Genomic DNA, 17,309 nt, shown 5'->3' with positions numbered 1-17,309 from the left:
GGCAAGCCCAAGGACCCCCATCCAAATCCCCACCCCCAAGGACCCCCCTCCAAGTCCAGACCAAAGGACTTCCTCTCCAAGCCCAAGACCAACCCCCCCCCACCCCCTATCACCCCTGAGGTGCCTGCATACCCCATTGATACACCTGCCCTGTACTTTGCAGTCAGCAGTCAAGTTGCACCCGTCACCTTGTGCCCAGTGTGTTCGGGGCACTGTGGACTTTTGGACTAGCCCTTGGGCCGGTGTGTACATAGTTACATCATTTTTAATATATCTGCGCCACAACACCGTTGGTGTCGATGGCACCTACCTTGCCCTGGCTTTCCTTCCACATGATTGTGTGGTGGTTGTGGGTGTTAGCATGAATGTGTGTGTATGTGTGTGTGTGTGTTGGTACGGGTGTTTGTGTGTGTGTGTTTGGGTGCCTGGCTTCCTGTGTCGTGTGTGTATGTGTACTAAAGTCATTCCCTCCAGTGTGTGCTAGGATGGTGTACTTCCGGTTGGTATCTTTGTCACCATCGCTGGTCCGGGAGTTGCATGTCCAGGTAGAGCACTGGGAGGAGTTGTAATTTGCGTGCCATAGAGCCTACAGACGTGCCTGTGTTCCTGAAGGTAGATGTTCCCTTTTATATTGTTAGTTTCTGCCAGGCAGTTGGTGGCGGTGGATCCGCACTGGAAATCCTGGTGGTGTGCAACCTCGTAATGTGGTTGGGGGATACTGCCTGACCGCCGGCCTGAACATGCCTGCTGCCCGACCCCTCCGCTGTGGCGGTATGAGCGGTAACTTGTCTGTGTTTTGCAGGTGCCTTCCCAGTATTTGTGATATGGCGGTCTTCACTGCCGGGCCTGCGGTGGTGCGTCCGCCAAATCCACAGCGGTAGTCCGCTCACCGCCATACTCCTATTGAAGGCCATTTTGTCCACAGGGCTTTTTTAGTCAATGTGTAAATGCTGCTGTTGCAAGGCTTAAAATGGAGATAAAGTGCAGGATCTAGCAGTGTGGTTGTTTCTGCGTTGCTCATAACTGTCAGTGTTGTCTCTTAACATTGTAACAGATATATTGAGAACCAAAGTTCTGTCATGTTAAAATATAGGAGCCCTGTTGAGAAGAGCTGACACTGCCCCTTTTTATGGTCTCACTTGACAGCGCAGCTGTTGCCAGACAATTATGTGAACATTACCAGGGAGGGGCTTTGGCTCCACCCACATGTTGGGAGCAAGGAGTACATGTTTTGATTTGACAGACGTTTTGTGCTTCCTCAAAAAAAAGTGTTTGCCCTCCATGAAACAGTGATCATTTTATTTATCCAGCTGACTGAGGTAGATCTTTCAGGGGCACAAGCATGACATTATAATGCTGTAAATGTGTCTTAGATAGCTAGATAATTTATTGTGTTTGTTTTTCTCTGGCAGCATCAAAGATGGGAGGAGGTCAGTTGTTAACCTACATGGGCCTTTAGGTCTGGCTTGACACTGCAACTGTCGCTAACCTTTTTGCCTACACCATTATTATTTGGAGTTCTTTGCTTCCACACTAATGCATATTGATTTCCTTGCTGTTTACTTGTAATGCTTCACATTACCATACAATATTTCTTGAAAGACAGGTCTGTTAGCCATATGATTGAAGATCTCTTGTCTATGATACTATAAATGATATGTAGATTGGGCTTTGTTAGAGCTGTTTGTTAATGACTGGATATCATTCTTGTTTATCTCTGGTCTTTGCTCCTTATTATATCTCCCAGTTATTTTGTTTTTCCTGCCCCTGGAGCTATTCCTTTTTACACAGTTTCTGATTGGATGCTTTTTTTTACCCTTCCATTGCTAAAGTGAGAGAACTATTTTTTTTTTTTTTTCTTCATTTGTTTCCGCAGTCCACTTGTCAACTTTCCTGGCTCTCTCCCCCCCCATCACCCCTCCCCCTCACACACCCCTACCCTTGCATGCTTCATTTTAATTATTTTCTCTTACAAGTACTTTGGAGTGCATCTCTCTTCTCTCTCGTTCTCCGTTGCACGCATTAATTATTCATTTCTTTTTTTTTCTTTCACAACTCCTTCGATGAGTGTTTATTTCCTCACTCTTTTCCCTATCTCATACATTATATTTTATTAATGTAACTTTTTGTTTTTCAGTTCTGTGTCCACGGGCGTTTCTCTTATGATTATTTTCTTCCTCTCTATCTTCCAACCACTCTCCTGACATTGCTTTAATTTTTGTTATTTTATTTTTAAATTTCGGTTAGCAAGAACTGACAGCTGCGTAACGGTAGTGAGACAGTCTCTTTTGGGCATTTGCTTCTGCGCTGCCCTTGTTGCCACTTTGTTTTTCTTTTGTTTTTTTTCTGTATTTCTTTTTGCAAGACTGTAGCCGATGCACATTGCTACTGTGCGCTCATTTGCGTGACATTTCATCTACACTTTATTTCTTAATAACAGTGGTCGGTCATCTCGGAATGGCAAATTAGGAATAAAATATGCCTAATACTAATAGCAAGATCTGTAGTGTGAGAGCATGCATTTTACATGCACCAGTGGCCATCTTGAACTAATTTGTATTATAGTTTGTCAAAACAAATTGGAAATGGCAGCCTGTGCAGGTTAATGTATTCAGACACACGGACCAACAGTCTATTTCAAACTACAAAAAAAATGCAAGATGGTTGCAGCCATTGCTCAGTTATTTTTATTTATTTAATACTGTAAAGAAGTGCTAGTCTTGTCCCATAAAAGGTATAGGCTTCCTGCTTCTTTAGTCCACTTGCCCATGGGCTGACTGGTCCTTCTCAAACTCTCCTGTAGGTGTCACAGCCTTGATGACTGTCATCTTTCCTTCTGGGTTGGATTTTTGGAGACAGAAGGGTTTGGGTTTTTCAGAGTCGGATTGCTAATCCCATGTTTCAATCTGCAGTGAATGGCTCATACCTGTATACCCCTTATTCTGAGTTTAACCCCACACACAACGGTTTGGTTGGTCGGGCTATCTGCAAGGCAACAATTGGCTCCCACTCGCTGTTGCGACCTTCCAACGGTGTGACTTTGTGACCCAGAGTTACTTGTCATAATGAAGCGTTATTCTTAATTCGTCTACATTGAAGGAGCCAAGACAAGGTTTGGGCTTGTTACTCTAAGTTCAGCCGGCCTCTTGATTCAATGGATGGTTAAAATCCATTTGTTTTTTCTGAAGGTCCTGCGTGCAAATAACCTCTAATGAAATTCACCTTGTGTGTTTTGGTCTCCTGGATATTCATTGTTACATTTTGCAAACCTGATGTACACAGACCCATAGTTGGGAACTATGCGTATTATCATTAATGCAGCACTCCGATTTCCCAATACTTGTGAATTTTTTTGCATGGAAACGCACGTTTGTAGAGGAATCCTTAGATCACTAAACTGCACATTCAGTTCTTCTGGGACGTTAACAGCATTTTCAATGTTTGCAGCTTCTTTTAAAACAAGTGTTGGCAAAGCTTCACCTTTATGAGCTATTGGTTTTACCAGTGTTTTTAGGTTGAGCGCACAAGCGCTTTGACCTGTTGTAAGTATTGTGGGCTTTTAACCATGCCCATTTCATGGCCATCACTTTCACTCATTCCTGGTCTTGCATTTCAAAAATCGCTTGGTGCCATTGGTAAATGCTTTACGTTTGTCCCACCTTGAGGCTGTTTTTGGCACGCCTTGCAGATTGTCCTGTTATATGGATTATTGTATGATTGCCGATATATTTCAGCGTGGGCGAACTATTTATTTTGTCTCTGCCCTTCCTGGTCCATGGCGGCCATGGCACTCACAGCGCAAACAGGCACAACAGCGTGAACTCGATCTGCAGTACTTGGTCGCTTGTCACATTGTTCAAAGTTACCTAATCAGAGTCATTTCTTATGGCTCTCCCCTTAAAACACTTGAAATTGTTGAATGCTTCACGTAAAACAGAAATCCTCAAAGCAAAAGCAGCTCTCTCGGCACGGCGGGAGAGCCGATAATAAAATATTACTGCACTGAGGAAACTCGCCCCATAATGCTTTGCGCAGGGCATTACTTTTACAATACAGTTTTGGGCATAACTCAGCCTGTGGTCGTCCTAGGACAATGGGACCATCACCAAAACGTTCACTATAATCTGGTCTTTCTGTCTACATCATCGTTGGCTCCCCACACTAGGTTAGTGGGGGGCCTCAAAATAATAATTCCTCCCACCATTCAGTGCCTGTTTAAGCTCTCTTATAGCTGGAAATTTTGTTTTACAGCTGGGAGTAGCTTGTGTTTTAAGGGCTTTTTTCTAATATCATTGTTATAGGCCTGCTACTCCTGACTATATGTAATTCACTATGATCTCTAGTGGCTAGATATATGGTTAAGAGTTGTGTTATGTATTGCCATTTTCTTTTAGTGTGGTTATGCCCATTACAGGCTAACTATATAGTTACATGACTATGTTTCTTCCAAAGGCTATTTTAATTGTTGTGTCCTGTAGGGACTATTCTAAGCATTTCAGTCATATCAACATATTAAAATACTTGTGGCATGTAAACTTGTCCCATAATGCTTTGCAGGGCATTATTTTTACAAAACATTTTTGCTCATAACTTAACTCAGCCTGTGGTGGTCTGGGGATAATGGGACCACCTTCAAAACATTGACTACAGTGTGCTCTTTCTGTCTACTACATCATCTCTAGTCCCCACACTGTTAGTGGGGACTCCAGAATAATAACTCCTACTACCATTCATTATCTTTTTAAGCTTTGTTATGGCTGGAAGTTTTGTTTTACAGCTGGGAGAAGTTATGTTTTATGGGCCTTGTTTTTACTATCAGTGCAATAGGCCTGATGGCCTTGGAAATGTGCTATGCACTATGCTCTCTGGGGGCTGAATATATGATTACACTGCATTATTTTCTCCCATTCTTTTTAGGTCGATCGTGCAAGTGCTTTGACCTGTTGTAACATATCTGTGGGCTTTTAACCAAGCCCACTGAATGCCCATCACTGTCACTATCACTCATTCATGGGCTTGCCTGTCAAAAATCCATTATCATTGGTAAAGGCTTTGTTTGTCTCTCCTGCGGGTGGTTTTGTTACTTCCTTGGACACCAACACTATTATATAGATTATTGCACGTTTGCTGATATGTTTGACTGCAAGTGAACTTCTTATTCCTTTTGTGTCTCTCCTTCACACTCATAGGAGCCATGGCGCTTTGAATCGACTCACTTATGTCAACTGTTTTACCTTAATTTTTTATTTATATGGCAAGAAAAGTCAAGTTACGAATATACAACGCTATTAGCTCTAACTCGAGCAAACGCAAGACCCATTGCATTACAAATGCTTGTTTCATGTATGCTCTCTAATGGCTGACTGTATGGTTGTACAACCATGTTTTTTCCAAATGCTATTTTTTTTTTTTTTGTAGTGTCCTCTAGGGGGGTGTTCTTGGCATTGCAGTCAACATACTGTGATATTCGCGGCACGAAAACTCGCCCCATAATGCTTTGCAGGGCATTACTTTTCCAAAACATTTTTGCTCATACCTCAGCCTGTGGTCGTCCTAGGACAATGGGACCACTTTCAAAATGCTCTTTCTGTCTGCATCATCTATGGGCCTCCACACTAGGTTAGTGGGGACCCCAAAATAACCGTCCCCACCTTTCAAGGTCTTTTAAGATTTCTCATGGCTACGTTTGTTTTACAGCTGGGAGAAGTTTTTTTTTAAAAGACCTTGTTTGTAATATTGCAGTAAGCCTGCTGGTCCTAAAAACACTTTCTAGAGGCTAAGTATATGGTTACATTGCATTACTTTCTCCTGATTTTTTTATGGAGTTATCTCCTGTAGCGGCTAACTATATGGTTACATAACCATGTTTCTGGCAAATGATATTTTTGTTATGCTGCCCTCTGGGCTTTTTGAGCATTACAGTCTAATGCCAAGAGTTTATTTCTGATAAAGGTTTATATGATAATTGTATATGTTTTAATAATCTCTCTGTATTACAAGTATGATCATAATGCAGGCCAACTTAATATCCTTATTACACTACCACTGTTTGAACACTCTTGATATGGTTGGGTGACCCTTCTAGTTTATTTCTCCACCATGGCTGTCTTGTGTCTTTTTGGGGGGAATTGTGTTAGCCAGCCAGCAACTCTGATGGTGGGGTGGTGAAAGTGGTATTCTGTTGGAATTTGCTTGGCAGATTTAAATTAGGATGTTAAATGGCGACATTTTCATATTTTGCTGCAGATAGAGGAAGAAGGTATATGGAAGTGCTTTCGTTATATGCAGGGTCACTTTAATTATTTGGCAGAAAAAGACAAACTTTATGAGGTAAGTTTAACTAATTGATGTGACAAAAAAGCCCAGTTATGAAGCTACAATGCTAATAGCTCTAACTCAAGCAAATGCAAGCCCTATACAAAACGTCACTTGAAGTGGTAAATTAAAAAGAAATAAACTTAAAGTGGTGCATAAGCATCTTTCAGAAATGAAGCAATACAGCAGCAATTTGCAGCTGCCAGGCCCTTGTAAAATGTTAAAGAAATAAATGCTTAAGTACTGGAGATGTAGTGGGTGGGCAGCAACTGTTGCCGGAGAAGTCAAGGAGCATGAGTAATAGTTTTAGGGTGAAACCAGGGCTGTAAGTGAGGTGAAATAACATGGGGGGGGGGGGGGTAGGGGGGGGTTCTCTCAAAGGGGTGACACTCGTATAATTAAGGGTGTGGCTTAAAAGCATATAAGCTAAAAATCTGTGTTCAGCATATTATTCCACCCAAATTGTATTTTGCTGTTTCATTTTGTCATTGCATCCAGATACATAATACAAAAACTGACATTAAACCTAAAACTAGCCAGGAATACAGGTTTTGTTAGTGGTTGTTGGTTGCATGAGTTAAACAAGTACAACATTGGCTTAGTTGTGTACAATATTGAAAATGCTTCAGTTCTGAAATTATGAGACTGAAATAAATATAATAAGTCTCTTTGAGGTTACATAAAAGGAATTGAAGGGTGATACTGCTGCCAAGTTTAGATTTTTTTTTTTTCATCCTGAATGTGATATATATTAAAGTATAGTGCCTCGCAGACCTCGTTCAAAACTTAGAAAGGCACTGACTTTTGGCCTCTTATTAGTGCTCAGTCTTTTGGCTATGCGTTCCCAGTTTTTTTTACATGTCTTTGGTGGTGTGATAGTTAGTGCCTGGATTAATGTATCTGCTCGAGAGATCTGTCTCTATACTACAGATCACATGCGCAAACCAAGTCGCGATCAAGTCTTCATTTTTTGGAGGTTGAGGTAGTGAAACCCATGGCTTTTGACACATACTTTATAAAGTACTTTTCCATTTAAGAGCAGTTTAGTATATTGCTATATCAGTACATCATTTGTTGCCTACAAATGTGTGATTGTGGTGCTTCTTTGCTTCTGCTCCTCCCCTTGGCTGTTTTCTGATTGATTCCTTTGTCGTTTTAAAAATTTTACATAATTCACTGACCTCTTCCTAACACTGTGTCCGGTGTGAAGAGTGTGGGCTTAGATTGATTGACAGTTGCTGCAAGACACGTCTGAAATGGCTTTGAAGGCACACTGGATTACTAGTCAGTGGTTGATTTATGCTCCTGTGGTTTTTGGTGCTTGTATGAGTGGGTAAGCAGAAGGGGGTTGGATATTGTCTCAAAAGATACTATGGAGTAGTTCCCTTTTTCTAGTGCTTCGTCATTGCCGGTAGCGCTTTTGCTAATCTTGGTGAAGTTTTGCTTGGATTGTTGAGTGCGCAAGAGTAAACGTGGAATCTGTAGTGTATGGGATAAAAAAAACTTTTAGGGCATCTTTCCTACTTTCGGGCCCCATTATGGTCTTAGGTTAAAGACTTAGCTAGGACTTTCTCCCTTATTTCGATTCTTACTGGTCGTGGCTCGTCTTTCCTCTTAACAATATGGTTTCGGTTTCCTGTTCCTTTGCTCCGCTTCCATGTCTCACTGTTCGGAGTGTGCAGGGCGATGCCTTTGCATGGCTTGAAATACCGTTCGTCATTGCAAGTGTTGCACCACGATAGATCCGTCCTGTGTACTCAGCAATCTCTGAGCCAACAGAGGGTGACCCACTGTTTTGCTGATGAGCGCAGAGCTCTGAGACGTACCTAAACTGTGGCTCACAAATAACTGTAAATTAGTTTTTACTTTCCGGAGGTGATTTGAGAGTGCTGTTGTTGGGTACCATGCCAAGTGTATTACAGCTTGTTAAATAAAGCATCTAAATGGCCACAGGTGCAAGTGTGCTGTGAAATAATAATAAATAAATAACTTGGGTCGCTGCTGCCGATAGTTGCAGGCTCAGTGGAGATGGCGATTGATAGCTGCTTGTAATGCTTGTGTGCAGGCTTTTTTTTTCTGCTGAGAAGGCTTAATGTTTGACCCCTTGTGAAATCTTTCCGTCATCCATAACTGGTGGCCCTAAAAGTCTCCTCCTGACACTTAGTCCCTTCTGTTGTGTGTGTGTGTGTGAGATTCTTTGTTTGATGTGCTACATGTGAATCTGGGAGACTTGGTGGAGTGAATGGAATATGGAATCCAATGTGGGAAACAGAAAGCTTCTCAAAATGCTGCTTTCCTTCGGGATGCTGTACAGCATGGCTAAAAATTAGCAGCAAAACTAATAGGTTTCAAAGGCAAGACCTATTGACCATGCCAATGCTTTTTTTAATGTATTTTAAAATTTGGACCCTCGGGGCTTAAACCCACTGAGTTGTCTCGCCTTGCATCCTAATGCCAGTGACAAACTAGGGCAAAAAGAGGCTGTATAGTAGCAACCTTGTTGTATTGTAACACCCTATCTAGTACACTTGACGCTTCGAATAAACACAGTCCAGAATGAAAAACGTGAGCCGTGGGAGTCCCAAAACCACACCTTAGGACTCTCAGACCTTTCACTTAGCATTGCATTGGCCATTGAGCCCTATATTATTACTGATATTATTGCACCGCGTACGTACTATAAATGCGCTTTCTTGATTTTTGATCTGTTCAGACTCCTGTGTAAACGAAAGGTAAACGTTCAAAACTATTCCTCTCCCTGGAGAATGAGCTTGTGTCAATCAGTACATGTGATAGTCTTTACAGAGCCCACCAATTTCCCAGTTCCGTGCACGAGTCGCTCAGCCAGCCTAATAGTGTATGTTTTGATCCCATTAGAAAAGTAGAACTCGAAGTCCCAGAATTCCCCTTAACTCTTGGATTGGGTGCGCTGTTCAAGCATGGACTTGGGATGCGTGGGAGCTCTTTGCGTGCCACCAGCTCTGGTTTAAGCCCTGACTGTTCGCGCTCGCAAGCCTTGTCGAGACGGGCACACAAAAGAAGTATCTTTTATTCTCATCGGCTGACTATAAACGCCTTTCCCCTTGCGGTGTTGCGTGTTACTGTTGGCACTTGTTGTGCTGTTTGAGTTCAGGCATGCAAGGAACGCCCCCATGCCCCGACAGCTCTTGTTTCATTTTGGCTCGTGGGGGTCGGTGAAGAACATACTGTACCCTCGCTGACGTTCCTTCATAAACGCCACGTACCACAGGGCTTCCAGGAGGCTGGTAATGAGGATACTCGGCGGACATGGCTTGTACTGGGAGCTCAGAGCAGTGCAGTACAGGGGCTCTCTGGAAGCCTGAGGGGGCCCCGAGCTGTGCAATGTATGCAGCTGTGGTGGGGACATCAGTAAACGGTTATTTGTGCTGCAGGGTCACTCGGGGAGTCTGTGCGGGAGGGCAGTCGGTGCCGGGGGAAGTGCAATCATTCACATGTGATTGAGCAGTACAAGGGCGCCCCTGGAGCCCCCCCCCCGCAGAAGGCGAGCTATGAATTGCAAACAGGCCTCTGGCTGATTGGACGCCATGTAGAGGGCTCCTCATGGGAGACTGCGAAACATTCAGCGGTCCGCACAGGGAACTAACGCAAAGGGCAGAGCACAGGTTTTTGCCGTTGAAGCTTCCCGCTCCCAAAAGTTGTGGATGGATCTCGTCTATAGATACCAGAGGAGCTTAGAGCTGTGCAAGATAACTCTGGGAAACTGGAACCCGTGTAGGGCACAGCAAGTTGGCTCCGAGTATTGCAGTGATGTGCGGAGGCTCCAGGCTAGCAGGGGGCTTTGGGTAGGCTCTGAACTATGCGGTAACCCTCAGAGTGGCAGACAGCACGGATTCATTGGGAACTCTGGGCTGTTATTGTAGGCCTTCTGTGGTGGGTGGGTTGCGAGTTGGCAGTGGCATAATACAATGAGTGCAAGCAGATGGAGGCCTCTAGAGTTTTCCAGGGCCACGCATGACTAGAGCATCTAGGCAAGGATTTTACTTTGCTTGCGGTTTCATAATGGGATACTTGGCTACAAGTCCACACAAAACGGATAACTTGCTTTCAATAAGATATTCAAGCCCGAATGTGATGCGAATTTTGAGCTCTGCCGGTGCATCAATGAAACATTCTAAACTACCCACGTCTTTCTGCACACTGTCAGTAGTTATAGTCAAAGGTACATCTGTAGAAAACCGAGATATATTGGTTCTGTGCTGATTTTCTCCTTGTTTTTACTTTTAATTCTTTCTTTTTTTGTTCAAGTCCGTTCGCAAACCACTGAAAAATTACCAACCAGATGGTAACTCATTTATGTGCAAAAGTGAAGGGGACGTCTTTGGACCTCTTCTCATTTGTGAATTGTGTAAAGAAAAATTCTGAGAAGAGTAGGCAGCGCCTCAGGCGACCCCTGGCAACTGTGAAACTTGTAAGAAAATACAACTTTTTAGGTTTCTCCTAGGCAGCACATGCGTCTCAGCAAGATGCTTGTTTATATACTGTTGCCCTACAGCCCGCCGATAGCTTACCATTTGTTAGCTTCAGCGTGTCTCGTTTGCTTTGCTTCCGTTTGTCATGGCATGTGGGCGTCATGTCCTCTTCTTGTGTTTGGCCCTCTCTTGGAGCATGGACCAAGTACTTGTATCCATCCACTGATCCCGTTTTTGGAGCTACTTTTTTCTTTGTGTTTAAGCACTCAATATGAGTGGTTGTGTTTTCAGTCAGTCTCCCATATTCCTGTCCATGTAGTTTCTATTCCCTCCACTTGATCCCCTTCCATGTTGGTTCTTTTCTCCCCTTGCCCCTAACCTGTACTCTAAGCCACTGCACTCTTCTCTACACCGCAGCACTTTATGCCACTCTACTCTACACCACTGCATTATACGGCACTATATTCTACTCTACCACTATGCCACTGCATTCCATGACACTGCACCATTTTGCGCCACTGCACGCTACTCTGCACCACTCTACGCTATTCTCCTGTGCCACTCCTCTCAACTGCACTCTATGCCACTGCACTCTACTCTGTTCCACTCTATGCCACTCTACTCTGTATTTCTCTACTCTACGCCATCGCATTCTACTCTGCATCACTTCACTCTACGTCACTACACTTTATACTACTTTACATCCCTACACTCTATACCATTGTACTCTGCAACACTGCACTGAATGCCACTGCATTGTACAGCACTGTGTCCCACTCCACTCTACACCATATTACTCTACTCCGAACCACTCTACTCCATGCCACGTTACTGTAGTCTGCACCACTCTACGCCACTATAATCAATGCCACTGCACTGTACACCACTGTATTCTGTGAAGGTGCCCTCTATCCCAGTGCACTATTCACCACTCTGTCCCAACCCTACTTCACTCTATGCCACTGCACTCTACATCACTGCACTCAATACCGCTCTGCTCTGTACCTCTTTACTCTATGGCACCTCACTCCATGTCAGTCCACTCTACTCAACGCCCCTCCAATCTACGCCATGCAATTCTTCACAGTGCCACAAATTACTCTGTTTCACCATCCAGTCCAGTATTTTATTAGTGAGCTCACTCATGGTCTCCCTCTGTCCCTCCCACAGTTGTGGTGCTCCAACAAGAACCACTACTTAGCGGCAGGAGGCTGGTAGTAGATCGATCACCGGTTGACTCTGTGATGGAACATGAGCATTGGCTAGAGGCGATCAAGGTCTAGGAGCACTGCTCTTCCTCCCCATGGTGAGCTCTGGAGGTCTTAGGCTCCCGCCTCAGTTAGAAGGTACTAAGGGAGCTGCAGGCTGAGAGCTGCATGTAGATGAATGGACTGATGGAGAGCTATTTACTTAACACCATCTGAATTGGGCTGGCCAGACATACCCTGCTGATTATCCCTGGGGGCAATACCAGGAGCCTAAAAAACTTGAGTCTGGCCTACTTGGAGATCCCTCAATCCTTGTTCGATCCCCATCAATCTGTCCAAAATGGAAGAAAGTTCACCATAAGTAGATTTTTAAAGTCTAACACAATTGTTTTTTAAGTGAGCAACCGGGGAGGGGCGGTGGCTGGCCTGTCTGCTACGAAGGGATTTTTGGATTGCTTCAAAGTTTCCTTGGAGCCTAGAGTAAATAGAGTGCCCCCATTATTAACATATGACAAATATTGGTTTTAGGCTTGCCTCCTTGGCCGATAAGCTGCTGCAGAGGAGTGGGGACTGACCTCAAGGGACACCTCAGCAGAGCAAATAGGTGAAAAAGCTTTGACAGAGGAGCACGAACAAGAACCGAGGGTACAGCCAAAATAGCAGTGGAAGAGATCACATCCTGAGCCAGGACTTGTGAGAGACCAGATCCCAGGGACAATCTCCTGTCAGTAAGTACTATTTCTGTGGAGAGGACCCCCATCCCACACTGCAGCATCCTGTCGATAGAGGTAGTCTTAGGGGAGAGAGAGTTTGGGTGGGCCGCTCCCCACGTATCTTTCCTTTGGCCATCATATAAAGACCTCTTGGTCAAGGGCAGGTTGAATGACTTAAAGCTTGAACCTGGATGTCCAGTGCTGGGAAGAGAGTTCAACCACACAGCCAAAATTTACAAAATCAGTACTCGCCCCGAGGGCTGACGTTAGAGGGGCGGCCTAGCCTCGTCCAGCTGCGGAGAGGCCCAGACGGGGCCGGTCTAGGCCCAGGTGCATCCCACGCACTTCACACTTCGGAAACAGGCAATGTTCTTTATAGAGCTAGTACCACTTCAGGTGGGGGGATCGTAACAGGGCCTCCCCCAGGTGCCCAGTGCTTGCTGGAACTTCAAGTCCTCCCTGTGGCACAACAAAGCAGAACAAAAACCGAGGCAGAAAGAACACATGTTTCTGTAGAAAGATGGAAACATAACACTACTGTCCTTTAGGGACTCCACAACTAAGGAGAGAGTATTAGGTGCGTGTCCACTTAAACTGCAGCCATGTCTCTGCCAGACAAATACCGACAGGGAAGAGTATTCAGGGGCACTCACCAGTTGCAACTCTGTGTTCCTGGGATTCTGGAATGGTCTGAGCTGATCAGAGAAGATGCATAGTTTTACTTTTTACTGTAGGGGCACAGTTTCCTCCCTTACACACTCGTACGAACAAAAACAGTTTTTCATTAGTAAATTACCCCCTGGACAATGTCTCATCTGCTACAACAATGGAAGCACTGTTACATTCCCAACCAACAGTCTATCCTCATTCTTGTTGCGTTATCCTGTGTGACCTTTTATGAGTGCTCCTTTAGTTTCCATGGCCGTGTCTCATTAGTCCAAGATTCCTTGGGCCCTCTGTCCTCAACGTGGCACATGTACGCTGGTAGTACTAATTGTGCCAAGCAGTTCTCTCTTCTCCAGCAGTAGAGACAATTCCAGTGCGTAGCCTGCAAAGCCTAAGCACAGAGTCTGTCCTGGTGCTATTTTTGTAGGGCCTCTCTTATTTTGGGGCTCTGGGTGAGAAGAGGGGAAACCTGTGGTAATCTGGAGGGCCAGTAGCCAAATAGCAGGCTAGATGTAGTAATCTCAACCACCGATTTTTAGGGTGGAATAACGTTTGTGTTGGCTACCTGTTCTGCATTCCCACTTATTTCCTATCGGAGCTTACAGAACCTCTCTGGAATGCACTTCTGAGTTTAAAGAAGACCTTTATTGTTGTTAATTCTCCCCCACCCACAAGTTCCTGAGAGACAAAATTAGTAGATTGGAAGCACACGTTTAAAAGTAGTCACAGCAATGAAAGCAAAATATTTCACAGTACTTCTCAGTTGCAATGTACACAGCAAATATAGGTGATTATACTATAATATAACTGCAAAGCATAAAAGTCAAATTCATCACCGTAGGGCCTATAGCTCAGGTTCATCTTTCTGGGGTCTGCAAGTTGATGACTCCGGTCAACTGCGAGAAAGAGATTCTCTACCCAAACGGGAGACTGGCAACTGACGTCTAGCTCCAGCCTAAAGTCAAGCAGATTCAAATCCAACTCACTGTAGCTCAGAGTCATCCTTAAAAGCAAATTCAGTGTGAGATCCGAACAACCTTGGAGAGTGGCCAGTTCTCCTTAGCAATTCCGCTCTCAGACTGGATTGCGAGGTAAACACAAAATCTACGTGCTCTTATCAGCTAAGGTCTGGTGTGAAGAAAACAGCTTGGTCCATCTTGTGGAAAAACACAGCTTGGAAAAACACAGACATCTGTAATGTCTCAACTGCAATGTCTAACCCTACGTTAAAGCCAATAGGCAGCTAACCTAAATATCAAATGTAATGTCTAATGTCATGTCAAAGCCAATTGGCAGCTAAACTGAATACAGAATGTAATGTCTAATGCCATGTCAAAGTCAATAGGCAGCTGAACTGAATACAAAATGTAAATGGCTAATGCCATGTCAAAGCCAATAGGTGGCTTAACTGAATACAGAATGTAATGGCTAACTCCATGTTAAAGCCAATAGGCAGCTAAACTGAACAAAACATATAATGTGCTACTGGTGAACCTTGAGCAACTAATATGCGCAGTGGTGAAACACAGTCATTGGTCAAACACAATTAATAGCATCACACTATCTTGACTTAATTTACGTTATTGATATAGTTTTATAAAGCACAACAAATGACCAAATGCGTCTTGGAGCTGACATAAAGATCAGGTAGACAGATCCGAATAGATCAGCCTAAATAGAGGTGGTGAACAACCAAGATGTAAGATGCTTTCAAAAACTATCTAAAGTCGCCTGAGTTCTGAGCGCCAGGGGGAGTGAGTTCCATAACTTGCATGTGGAGTACCAAAGCTCCTGCCTCGCTTTAATACTTTGTTACAGTTTTGTATATCCAAAGAATGTCTTCTGGGAATATACTACTGAAGGTTTTCTGTAGAGGTTTTGGACCAATCCCATGGAGGGACTTATAGGATACAAACAAAGTGCTTTAAGGCCATCCATTTCTTTGTGGGTAGCCAGTGAGGGTTGTTGAACACTTGAGACACAGATTGTGAGTTAAGTAAATTCCTTAGAAGACGAGCAGTGGCATTCTGTAAAAGTTGGAGTTTAGAAAGTATACCTAAATGAAGGCCCCAATACAGAGCACTGCAGTAGTCCAGCTGAGATAGCACGGACGCAATAAGAACTGATTTTTGTAGCTCAAAGGGAATTAAGGGGAGAATCTTCCGTAACATTTTCAAAATTAAAAAGCTGGAAGAGGTGATTTTGCTAACCTGATATCTGAAAGTAAGGTTGGTGTCAAACAACACCCCAAGATTCTTGACTTTAACACTGGATTGAGAAGTGTACCCAAGGGCAAGGGCAACCACGAAGAGTTCGAGAACGAGGTGTCCTGGCCGACGATAAAAATCTCACTTTTGTCGGGATTTAGCTTAAGGCAATTAAGCCTCATCCATTAGTAGATTGGAAGCACACGTTTAAAAGTAGTTGCAGCAATGAAAGCAAAATTTATCACAGTACTTCTCAGTTGCAATGTACACAGCAAATATAGGTGATTATAGTATAATATAACTGCAAAGCAAAGCATAAAAGTAAAATTCATCACCGTAGGGCCTATAGCTCAGGTTCATCTTTCTGGGGTCTGCAAGTTGATGACTCCGGTCAACTGCGAGAAAGAGATTTTCCACCCAAACGGGAGACTGGCAACTGACGTCTAGCTCCAGCCTAAAGTCAAGCAGATTCAAATCTAACTCACTGTAGCTCAGAGTCATCCTCAAAAGCAAACTCAGTGTGAGATCCGAACAACCTTGGAGAATGGCCAGTTCTCCTGAGCAATTCCGCTCTCAGACTGGATTGCGAGGTAAACACAAAATCTACGTGCTCTTATCAGCTAAGGTCTGGTGTGAAGAAAACAGCTTGGTCCATCTTGTGGAACAACACAGCTTGGAAAAACACAGACATCTGTAATGTCTCAACTGCAATGTCTAACCCTACGTTAAAGCCAATAGGCAGCTAACCTAAATATCAAATGTAATGTCTAATGTCATGTCAAAGCCAATAGGCAGCTAAACTGAATACAGAATGTAATGTCTAATGCCATGTCCAAGCCAATAGGCAGCTGAACTAAATACAAAATGTAATGGCTAATGCCATGTCAAAGCCAATAGGCGGCTGAACTGAATACAAAATGTAATGGCTAATGCCATGTCAAAGCATATAGGCGGCTAAACTGAATACAACATGTAATGGCTACTGCCATGTCAAAGCCAATAGGCGGCTGAACTGAATACAAAATGTAATGGCTAATGCCATGTCAAAGCATATAGGCGGCTAAACTGAATACAACATGTAATGGCTACTGCCATGTCAAAGCCAATAGGCGGCTAAACTGAATACAGAATGTAATGGCTAACTCCATGTTAAAGCCAATAGGCAGCGAAACTGAACAAAACATATAGGGGGTTATTACAACTTTGGAGGAGGTGTTAATCCATCCCAAATGTGACTGATATACCACCAGCCGTATTACGAGTTCCATAGGATATAATGGACTTGTAATACGGCTGGTGGTATATCCGTCACTTTACCGTCACTTTTTTTGTAATAACCCCCATAATGTGCTACTGGTGAACCTTGAGCAACTAATATGCGCAGTGGTGAAACACAGTCATTGCTCAAACACAATTAATAGCATCACATTCCACCCTATGACCAATGAATTTTTGTTTCACGTACCTCTTATTTCAAACCAAAAAAACCCAACTAATATCAACAAAAAACATTATAAGCAAATCAGATTTGAACGATAAAAGCAATCACTGTAAAGCAATGGAAGTGGATTAACATATAGATCTCATAACCTTTCACATCAGATACATCTACACAGAAAAGACTGAAACTTTTATATTCTGAAAGAGATTATAGTGTCTCTAAAATAGCAATTTGATGTAGCATGAGTTCTACTCATGTAAAGGTGCACGGTCCACCTGAAAGGTTTGCTGGAAGGTAAGTGAAAGTCA

The 17,309-nt window shown here is 43.5% G+C and overlaps 1 protein-coding gene across 5 annotated transcripts in view; it reads left to right on the top strand.

The window, feature by feature from the left end:
* BCKDK (branched chain keto acid dehydrogenase kinase) overlaps positions 1 to 17,309 on the top strand; it is a 247,806-nt gene that overhangs the window by 36,630 nt on the left and 193,867 nt on the right. The window contains exon 2 of one of the 5 annotated variants that reach the window (XM_069244202.1): positions 6,247 to 6,330. The exons of the other annotated variants lie outside the window; for them this stretch is intronic. The gene's annotated coding sequence lies outside the window, so the exon portion shown is untranslated. The remainder of the gene's footprint in view (positions 1 to 6,246; positions 6,331 to 17,309) is intronic. 5 annotated transcript variants of the gene reach the window in all.

Source organism: Pleurodeles waltl, chromosome 7 (genome assembly GCF_031143425.1).
Source record: "Pleurodeles waltl isolate 20211129_DDA chromosome 7, aPleWal1.hap1.20221129, whole genome shotgun sequence".
NCBI classification, from domain to species: Eukaryota; Metazoa; Chordata; class Amphibia; order Caudata; family Salamandridae; genus Pleurodeles; species Pleurodeles waltl.
This window is presented reverse-complemented; position numbering and strand designations above follow the sequence as displayed.